We start from the raw sequence: 11,394 nt of genomic DNA, 5'->3' as shown, positions 1-11,394 counted from the left end.
CATTTTTTTTCTTGTCTGTCTCTCCGTCCCCTTCTCCTTTCTGATTGTCACCTGCCTGTTTGCCACAGTTTGCAAGCTCTGCTATGTGCGTGTACCATATTCTTCCACTGGCAGCACGACTAACATGGCAGCTGTATTCTCAGTAACGTAACAATCTGCAAGAAACAGCTTTGCTTATAAACCACTAAAATAGCAGTGATAGGCAGCACAGTTTGGCTTAGTTATCAATGCCGTTAGCATCGTGGCTAACACTTTTGTTTTTGCTAGCACCGCCTTTACAACAGAGCTGCTTCAATACACTTGTTAGATAATTGTTTTTATTACAGAGTTCTCTGTTGATTTGTGTTTGTCACCGTGTGCTCGTGGTGGAAAATGAATGTAAACGGAGAGTGGCGTGTCGGAAATGCAATGCGCTGTGACGTTGTCTGTGCTATCATTACAATGCGTCTGTAATGATAGCCTGTCTCAAAAAAAGGCTTGTAGTTCTATCAAGTTGAGGTACATAAAGTTTGCTGTGTGGAGGATCTAATAGGCATTTTGATTTCAGGTTGGAAATATTTCTCTACTCTTTGCATTATTCTGCTTCATCTACGCTACGCTGGGAGTGGAGCTCTTTGGCAGGCTAGGTCAGTCACACTACTAGCATAATATAAACATACATATACAATTAGGCTTACTGCAAAGGATCATGGGCCCAGAGCTGATCCCATTTTTGCTCAGTATCCATATTGTAGCCAAGGAAAGCAAGAAAGCTTAAACTAAACATCAAGGAGTAGTCTTCCTCTGGAAGCAGCATAGTCAATACCACAGCCAACCCAGAGCATCATTTAGCTAATGTCATTTCAGCTTATCAGTGGACAGTGGACTATGACATTAATCATAAACACTATCGGCCTACTCTCATGTCACACTATTAATATGTAAAATAAAAAATCATTTTTTATTTTGGGGGATAAATAAACTGTATGTGCTAGCTTCTTAGGCTCTGACTCAAACACACATCTAAAGGATTTTATTTGAAATTAAACAACATGTCCACGGTGCATAAAAATCACTTCTGTATGTCTGCGTTGTTTGCCTCTGTGTCAATCAGAATGCACCGATGATAACATTTGCCTGGGTTTAAATCGACACGGCAACTTCAAACACTTTGGGATGGCCCTGCTCACGCTCTACCAAGTGTGGACCGGAGACAACTGGAGCAGGATTATGGCAGTATGCACACACACTGTCATGGACAGCTGTCCTGGGGGTGTTTGTTTTTGTCTGTTTTCCCTCTCCCCTTTTTTTTCCCTGTTTGTGTGTCTGTCTTGCCGGAGGAGCGGAATCTAGGTCAAGGGGCGTGGCCGGGCGAGCGACCCACCTGCACGGCTGCTGGCTATTCTTCATCACCGCCGCTCAGCTGTAACAGATTCTCTTAATTACGGCTGCAGTTTTTAGCCCCGTTGGAATCTGCATTCGGCGCCAGATCGTTTCGTTTACCATAGTGGTAACTTGGCTCTCTGCTATACCACGTAGTAATTCTAGTGAGTGTTTTTTGCCTGTGCTGTTGTTCCTCGAGCTCAGTACTTATCTGTTTCCTCTTCTCTTGCTTCAGACTAACATCTACACCTGTTCGCCGTTTGCCGCTGTTCAACAAGCTCCTCGCCTCTCAGCCGTGCCACCCTCTGCCCGGATACCTGTGAGCATTCATCAAGCTCCTCGCCTCTCTGCCGTGCCACCCTCTGCCTGGATCCCTGTGAGCTTTCGGACGCATGACATCCTTCTTCGTCCGCTGCAATCCTGACCTCACCGCCAGCGCTACAAGCTGACCTTCCTTCCTTGATTTCTTTTGTGATCATTAATTAAAGACACTTAAAAAGTAAATGAGTCATCGGACTCATCTCTGATGGAGACAAGTCCGCCTACAGGTGGGAGGCTGACCACCTGGTGACCTGGTGCAAGCAAAACAACCTAGAGCTCAACGCTCTAAAGACAGTGGAGATGGTTGTGGACTTCAGAAAGAACCCAGTCTCACCTGCTCCCATCACACCGATGGCCCGAACCCACTATCCCCAGACTTCAAATCCCAGCCACTCTCCAATACCAATCTTTGTCTCTTCCACTTTCTATCCTAATTGACTCCAGTGCTGAGGACAGTTTTATTAGCCAAGAGCTAGTTACTCAGACCGCCATTTCCATTGAGCCACTCCCAAAACCCCTCCGAGTCACTTCCCTAGACGGACGCCTCCTAGCTAAAGTAACTCATCAAACCGTACCCGTTACGTTAATTTTGTCAGGCAACCATCATGAACTTATTCGTTTCAAGATTATGTCCTCCTCTATCACACCTGTCCTCGGTTACCCTTGGCTTAGTCAACACAATCCTCAAATCGACTGGATTCGTCACGCCATTCATGGTTGGAGTGGCCACTGTCATTCAGAGTGTTTGGGTTCAGCTGTGCCTCCAGCTCCGCCGTCTGTATAATCTGTCCCGTTCCGAAAAAGAGGCAATGGAAAAATACATAGGCGACTCGTTAGCGACCGGCATTATCCGCCCTTCATCGTCCCCTTTGGGAGCCGTTTTTTTTTTTTTGTTGACAAAAAGGACAAGACTCTACGTCCCTGTATTGATTTTCGGGGGTTGAATAAAATCACAGTAAAGAATAAATATCCCCTGCCGCTAATAAACTCGGCTTTTGAACCCCTTCAGGGTGCCACTGTTTTTTCTAAACTGGACCTTCGAAATGCCTACCACCTCGTTAGGATTCGCCAGGGAGACGAGTGGAAGACTGCGTTCAACACGCATCTGGGTCATTTTGAATATCTAGTCATGCCTTTTGGGCTTACCAATGCCCCTGCTGTCTTCCAAGCATTGGTAAATGATGTTCTGAGGGACTTTTTGGACCGTTTTGTTTTTGTGTATTTGGATGATATTCTCATTTTTTCCAAGTCTCCAGGAGAGCACGTGACACACGTTCGGCAGGTTCTTCAGCGTCTCCTGGAGAATAAACTGTATGAAGGCGGAGAAATGTGAGTTTCACAAGCAGTCTGTTCCGTTTTTGGGATTCATCATCGAGAAAGGACAGGTTAAGGCAGACCCCGAAAAAATCAAAGCGGTGACAGAATGGCCCACACCATCAACCCGTAAGCAACTCCAACGTTTTTTGGGTTTTGCAAACTTTTACAGAAAGTGTTACGGTTTGAGGATATTTCTGTTCCCAGTTTGTTCATTTCTGTTGCCTTTATTTGTTTTATTGTGTATTATTCCTGTGTTCTGTGTTGTCAAGTTTCTGTGTTTAGTTGTGATTTCAGGTTTTTGTGAGTGTTCCTGTTTCCTGTTTTATTTTGATAGTCTGTTTTCTGTCCTGTCATGTCTAGTTTTACTTTTTGCCTTTGTTGATTGTCCTGCCCCGCCCTGATGTGTTTCACCTGTCGTGTCACCTGTCCCTCATTTGTTCATTACCTCTTGTATTTAACCCCTGTGTTCCCTTTGTCTTTTGTCAGATCGTTTTGTGTCTTGGTGCCGTCTGTTTGTGTCTTTGCCCAGTTAGTTTGTGTCTTTGCCCAGTTAGTTTTTGTCCTTGTGCCGTCAGCTTGTCCCCATTTTTGTATCCTTACCCTTGGTTTTTCCAGTCGCTGTACTGCCGCTTTTTGTTAATTAAATATTTGAGTTTCAACGCTGCTCCTGCCTGCCTCCCTCTCTCTGCATTTGGGTTCACCATTCCTCACTCCATACAACAGAAAGTTCATTAAAGACTTCAGTCAAGTGGTCGCTCCTCTCTCTAAACTCACATCCCCCAAAGTGCCTTTTCTGTGGTCCTCTGATGCTGAGCAAGCTATGAGTGTGTTGAAAAAACTGTTTTCCACTTCACCTGTGCTTATTAACCCTGACCCTGCTTTGCAGTTCATTTTGGAGGTGGACGCTTCGGACTCTGGGGTGGGAGCCGTCCTCTCCCAACGCTCCCCCTCAGATCAGAAACTTCACCCGTGCGCCTTTTTCTCAAAAAAGCTGTCACCCGCCGAGAAGAATTATGATGTGGGCAATCGCGAACTACTGGCAGTGAAGCTGGCGTTAGAGGAGTGGTGGCACTGGCTGGATGGGGCAGAGCAGCTGTTTGTGGTCTGGACGGACCATAAAAACCTGGAATTCATCCAATCCACCAAAAGACTCAACTCTCGCCAAGCCCGATGGGCTCTGTTTTTCAGACACACTCATGCATGCAGATACACACAAGCTCTATACATTTATTACACCCAAACCACTGACAAAGCACTTTTATATGAGAGAATCAATAACCCGCAATGAATTTGAGGGCTGGTATCCCGCTGATACCATGGCAACTTGCCAACAAAATGCCAAATTTAATCGATTAAAATATATTATTTGTTCAGTTTAATACTGATGCATTACTTTGAACTGCAAACACCTTCATCATGGGTGTCTGGTTACACTGCCCAGGTATTCTGAATGTGACCTTCCAGCCAATGAGAGAGGGATCACTCTAAAGTGTGATGTGATGGACGATGTACTGGGTTGTTTAAAAGTGTGTGATATGTTCTACTAGTTGGAGTTTGTATTCAGTGCACAGCATGAGGTTTGAAGTCCAAGTCTCTATTTCTCCATTAAAGACGCTTTGTGTTTATTTTATCTAGGATATTCTAATACGTTTCCAATCATTTTCTGGGAAGTGTCCTGGAAAGAATCTTTTCTAAGTTTGGTTCTAATTATAGGAAAGATGGAGACAATGTTCAATTGGTACACTGATTTATTTCAGTTAATTGCTTTAGTGTAACATAGGGAGTGTTTTAGTCACAGCAGGAAATTATTAGTAAATTACAGACCCATTAAATAAAGTGTTGCAATAATGTTGTATCCCAACTTATAAGAAGTTGTTTGTTTTTCTGAATGTTTTAATAGACATATTTTAAGTTTCTTATTGTCAGATTTAACGGTTACCCGTCAAGATTTCAAAGTAAGAGATTTTGTAATGGTGCCTCAGTCTTTGTGCCTCTTTTTTCATTTCTGAATCTTGCTCTGTGCTTCTCAAGGACACATTGAGGCAATGCCGTCCCAACGATGATGGCTCTTTGAGCTACTTGTACTGGGTCTCTCCAATCTACTTCTCCAGTTTTGTGGTTATGGTCCTGTTTGTGCTTACCTTACATTTTCTCAACGATTTCATATGACGTTTCCTGGAAAGAGCTATGTAATCTGATACTAATTATAGGGAAGTATAGGCATTGTCTTTATTTTACATTCTACATACAATTAATTCCAAATTAATAGTGGTGCACAGAAGGTCAACTGAACATGAAAACATTTAAAATGTATAGTCATGCATGCATATGTTCAGCATATATGAAGAGTAAAGTTTTCAATAATAAATGAAAAATGAATTCATATTTATGTGGGCCTAAATTTAGCTTTTCTTTCAAGGAATTTCCTCTTGAAATCAACTCCAGCTTATAAAGTCAAAACAAGTAAGCACATTCTATTTTTTCTATAATAAGTACCAAATTAAATAAAAGAGTATTTTCTTACTGTAACGTATTATACAGACAGCATTGAGGACACATTTGCATCAGGATCAGTCAGTCAGTTTCAGGGTAAAAAAAATTAAACAGTGGGAACAATGTTGTTGTTGTTGTTGTTGTTAGTCTGATTAATCCACTGAAAACATAATCCCCCCCCCGAAGACTGTTAAAGGAGAACTCCGGGCAATTTTTACGTTAATCTTGATCGCTATACGTATGTGAGTACTGTCGATAGCAAAAGAAACGAGCCGAATCGGTGCTAGCAACATGGAGCTGCTGCAGCTCGTTTCTTTTGCTATCGACAGTACTCGCATACGTATAGCGATCCAAGATTAACGTAAAAATTGCCCGGAGTTCTCCTTTAAGTGCATTCAGTGGATTATCAAGAGTAACAGGGACGCTGATTTTTGAAATGTAATTGATCAAACTGACCCTTCCAACCTCAGCTCCACTGTAAAATCACACCCTGTACAACCTCAAACCGGCTAAATCCTAAACTTCTAAAAACGGTAACAAGACAAGATTGAACATAATAGTAATGATAATGATAATAATAAACCATCTTTGATTTCTTACTTTGAGATTGAAATACAATTAAGTAATAGAAGAATATTTTAATGTTTCATAACAAACCTACTAACTTCTGTCTCCCCCTGGAGGAGGAGGAAGAACTGGAGCGTGAGCGGGCCGTGCTGTCTTCAGGCCAGAGTGTCGGAGCCAGGTCCAGCCCCAGCAACTCAGAGGGATCCTCAGAGTGCCGCCACAGACAGACATGAATTTTGGTATAAGCAGTTATGTGTTCATTTGTTTGTACGCCACATGGTCCTTTTGATGGCTGTTTTTATTTTAATACAAGAAGTTGATTAGAGATGTACTTATTTTGATGTTTTGTGATATGTAAATAAGATAGCAAATATTGTATTGTATTGAGGTTGTTATCCTAATAGAATGATATCCAGTAATGTCCACCAGTAATGAATGTGAATGTATGTAGTTTTCTTGTTTTCTCTTTCTTCTTCTTTGTACTTATACTAACTGTGTATATATGTTCATTTGGACTTGTATGTTGTGAGATGATTTAATATGAATAAATAGAACAGACTTGATTTACACATAGCTAACTGTTTTGACTTTTTTTATTCAGTTTTTTGTTGTTTTAAGTAGTGATATAGACTATGGGAGTTATGATCTTAAATTCTTCTTCTTCTTCTTCACCATCGCCTAATGTTTTGATAACATGTCTTCGCGCACATGCCGAACCAAATGAAGCCCACCGGTGGTGAAATGGTTAAACTGAGTGAAGCTCCTTGCTGATATTTTGATAAAAGCATTTTTCTGAGTAACTCACACTAAAAACATTTCGTATTACGTATCGTAGCAACCGGGGCCGAGTCCCTGAGAAAATCCAAATTTACATCACTCTTGGCTTAACGAAAAGAGTTGATCTTACAATAACAAATCATCTAATCACATTCAATTGATGAACGATTAAAATAATGGATGGATGGCTAGATGAATGGGGGAAAAAAAGAGATCAACCTGTGTGTGAGCAGTGCAGGCGAAGCGTCGTCGTACACCCGGGTCACAGGATGTGTCCTCCAGACAGAAACTGGCCTTGTGTCCCTCGGCGACCTTCTGTCCAGTAAAGACATCCAGCAAGTCATAGGTACTAAAGGCCTCCATACTGTGGTAATGCCTGCAGACACACAGACAGAGAGAGTGAGTGAGACACACAGATCCAAATGAGAGCTTTACTGCAAATGGGTTGTTTTTGTTTTGGTCAGCTCATATTGATGAGGCCAAAATAGGAAAAGTTATTCCTGTTCCTATATCATACACTCATCAGCACCAAGAAAGGAACTGAACAAACTGTAACTGGCACAAAATAGAGCTTTGGTTCTTTTTATTTTTTTAAAAACTGGCCTTTAGAAATGTTCTATCTTTGTTTATCAGTTGTATTTATTTCGCTAATGTGGTACTGAGGACAATTTACTTTTTACACACACACACACACACACACACGTTTGCATGATGGTTTTAAATGGTTAATTGATGATGGGAAATGTGATTATCAGTGAACCTGCAGTCTTAATAGATACTGCATTGTAATATTTATCAGTGTTTTTGTTACATGCTTGATTTCTTTACATATTTTGTTACTACAGTAATACAGCACTGTTAGTCATTTCATGCACATTTAAATTTGCATATTTTATTACTCTGTGAAGATCTGTGGAAGCTAGTAACTTATAAAATAATGTAGACAACAAGTGTATATTTACCAATACTTACCTATAATTACCTTAACTCACATCATCTCAAATGTATGATTTAGTCAAATCTGGTAGGTCAAAGAGTCTACACACCACTGTACATGGACTGGGAATAAGGACACTGAACTCACTGGTGACAGCTATGCCATTCCCACTCATGTCTGGGCTTCACTGGGAGGAAGTCAGCTGTTCCTTGGTTCTTCACTCGCTGTGGGAACCGCCCGGTTTATGTCCAGCCGCTCTGTCACAGCTACTATAGCTTCCAAATGGGCCTGAGGCCAACGCACATCCTAATGTGGCAACCTCAAAAGAACCATCGATGATTATCATTATTAATTTATTAATAAGTGTATACCCCATTGGTTTTTGGAATAACATTTTATCACACAGTAGAGAGCATGTGCATGACAAAATGTCAGAAAAAAGACAAGCGGTAATACAATACTCGTACCTTCACTAAGTAACTAATTACTGATTTCATTGGTCTCGACTTGACTGACATATTACAGTAATGCGGTGTGATGTCATATAAATAAGTGTACCTGGAAAGACAGTTTTCTTCAGCAGCACAGCAAAGTGCGTACATCTGCACTCTCTGGATGTAAGAGGCAGTTTGGATGTAGTAAGGGTCAGGAACCAAGTCTGGGAGACCTGCAAAAAAAAAAGAAATCATCCTCAACTTTAAATGAATGTAATGTATGAATGTAAACATGCATTGACTCAACCAGACACGTTTCCGTTTTCACATTTCCTTTGGTTAAGACTTTTGAAAATAGGAGTCTCTCTTCTGGAAAAGATGTGGAAGCTATTCAATTATATTCTCCAAGGAAGTTAGGGCAGAAAACATGAATTAATCATGCGGTATAAGCACAACCATACATCATCATAACATTACCTTGAGTATCTCACCTGTATCTAGTAGAAAATATATTTATATCTACTGATTCAAAATGCCAAATACTTTAATAGCATACTTCAGCAGATTATTGAATGGAGAACTTTGGATACTTTATACTCTCATAACTTATATTCTGCACCACTGCTGGCCAACTACTGCACTAATGACTTGCTCCCAGTCTGTCAATCAGACACTTAATTTAAATTTTGCTCAGAGGCTTTAATACTGGAGACATTAGTTTTGTCATTAACTCTGACTTTTATTAAAGATGCATTATAAAAAGGGGGATTTAATTTTTTTTAATGAGCATGTGGAATCTGTGCCTCAGTATTGCTCCACTCATTGCTCCACAGGGCTTCTTGATAATTCAGACCTTTGATTCAGGGTGTTATCCATTAAGATTTTTTTTTTTAAAAGTACGTTCAAACTACGTGTGTCAGGCTTTCCACTTTTTATATACTTTGGTTACAATGTCTCCACACCCATCGCTATGGGCGGGCCATAGGGGGCCGGGCCCGCCCCCAAAAATGCTTGTGCCCCCCCCCACTTGAGGCACAGATCTCTTAAAAAAATTACTTTAATTTTATATTATCATAGTTGATAATTTTGTGTTGCATTCTTTATCCTCCTGAGAACCAAGGAAAATAAGTTTTTCCCTAATCATATTTTTTGTGATTCCATACAAAAAAAAAAAAAAAAAAAAAACATCTCACAATTTACACATTTAAATTTTTATTTTTAATTTTTATTTTACAGCATGTCCACTGTAGTGGACAACAGGATCATTTGAGTACGAAAAGAGACAAATTTGGTAGATATAAATTCTACCAGACTATAGAGTTTTATTAACCTTAAGAATACATACATTTTGGGCTGTAGAGTGATCATTATCCAAGAATACAGACATTTTGATTACAAAATAGACACATTTATCATTCTTGAATCCTTTTCCTTGCATTTTGCAAGGATATCTTTACTATTAAAGGGATACTTCACTGATTTAGCATTAAGCTTTGTATCAGTAGAAACACGGTAGTATTTTTGAATGACCGTGCTTCCCTCCCTCATGTCCCCCTGAGAGGGGAGATCTCTGTATTGTGGGTCTGGAAAAATGTATACCGATGACGCAAAAATCGTCATTTTACGTCATCGGTATAAATTTTTCCAGAGGCAAAGGACTACAGCCAGTACTTCCGCATAGCCCATAGGGGGTTGGACGTCGTTTTTTTACGGAGATTGCCGAGGTAAAAACGAGTGTCAGCCATCTTGAATCATCGCTTAGCTTCTCAGCAGAAACAGATTCATTCATCCCGAAGGAAATTTTAGAACAACAATTATGTGCATACAAACTACTGCACACATGTACCACCGGGATACATTGCTAGCCGGTAAGGGGACATCCTCAGCGGTGTGCGGAAAGCATAAAGTTCCATGAAAGCCATCTTTGACTCCAGTGGTATTCTGTACAGTTATTTTTAACAGAAGAGGAGTGAAATAAAACAATCATTTGTCAAGGAATTTAAAAATCCAAAGCCGGGACAGGCTGGAACCACTCAACTAGCAAAGAGTGCATGAAGGTCGCAGTGATCCTTTTGGTTATCCAAGGATACATTTAAAAAAATGTAAGAAGTTTTCCACCACAATAAGGGTGTGTCAAAAAATAAATTCAGATGTAGGCCGTATAATGAATAAAATTGTTGTTTAGCAGTACCGTAATGTTAAAAATACTGTCTCATTTGTCATTTGTGCTTAAAGTGATGATGTTAGATAGAGATAGATATTTTATTGATCCCCAAGGGGAAATTCAAGATCCCAGTAGCTTAAAGACATCACACACAACATACACATACATCACAAACAGGATGATAAAATAACAAATCCACATGAATAGCATGGACAATAATATAATAAATAAATATATATAATAATATAGCCAGTAAACAGTGTAAGCAGTAAACAGTGGGCCAGTGGACAGTCAGTTCATAACTGTTGTTATAGGAGGTAGTGGAAGTGGTGGAGAGGGAGGAGAGGCAGACAGACTATGCAGAGAAGTCTATCTCTCCTCTTTAGTGAAGCATTGTGGAGTTGTATGTCAGTTTTGCATGGCACTGTGCGTAGTCTTGAGCTGATCATGCTCTTCTGCTTTGTGATAGTGCTGTGGAGTGGATGACAGTCATTGTCCAAAATGTTGAGCAGTTTGTTCAGGGTCCTATGTTATAGGAGCTATTCATGATACCAGTGGAGGACAACACTCATTTCATAATATTTTAGTTATAGTTATTGGCTGAAAGATTGTTGAATAGCCTATGTGTGGTAATCTAAGTAATCTGGATGGTGATACTGATGTTTGGGCTCGCCCCTTGAATTAACCCGAGATAAAAACAAATAAAAACAAATGTAAATAGAGGGAGATCAAGGTTTGCTCCTTCTAATTAAGGGCGACTGAAAATGGTATTCAAATTCAGTAGTCCAACAGCTGCTTAGCTGATCCATACCAAAGAGCCATGGGGAAAGGGCAACAACACTGCAGCCTCTCTACAGTGTCAAAGCAACACACAGACACGACAATCTAGGTCAATCGTGTGCAGTAATGTGGAAAAAGGACACTGTCGAATCGACATACATCACTACTTAAAACCAATAGTGTTGACAACCCAGTCTATAGCGTTGTGCCACATAATGCATTTCAAGGAACATTCAGGATCA

General features: G+C 40.4%; 2 long non-coding RNA genes across 2 annotated transcripts; one reads left to right on the top strand and one right to left on the bottom strand.

The window, feature by feature from the left end:
• Positions 1-5,233: 5,233 nt before the first annotated feature.
• Positions 5,234-6,385, top strand: LOC118494488. Its single transcript, XR_004896647.1, has 2 exons — positions 5,234-5,463; positions 6,177-6,385. It is a non-coding gene; the product is annotated as an uncharacterized LOC118494488 (long non-coding RNA).
• A 288-nt stretch (positions 6,386-6,673) lies between these two features.
• LOC116051803 lies at positions 6,674-8,011 on the bottom strand. The gene is made up of 3 exons (XR_004105448.2): positions 7,922-8,011; positions 7,057-7,213; positions 6,674-6,912 (listed from the first exon to the last, which is right to left on the bottom strand). It is a non-coding gene; the product is annotated as an uncharacterized LOC116051803 (long non-coding RNA).
• Between the last annotated feature and the right edge of the window lie 3,383 nt (positions 8,012-11,394).

The sequence above is a fragment of the Sander lucioperca genome, chromosome 24 (assembly GCF_008315115.2).
Source record: "Sander lucioperca isolate FBNREF2018 chromosome 24, SLUC_FBN_1.2, whole genome shotgun sequence".
Taxonomy (NCBI): domain Eukaryota; kingdom Metazoa; phylum Chordata; class Actinopteri; order Perciformes; family Percidae; genus Sander; species Sander lucioperca.
Note: the sequence above shows the minus strand (reverse complement) of the source record. Positions and strands in the feature narration are given on the sequence as shown.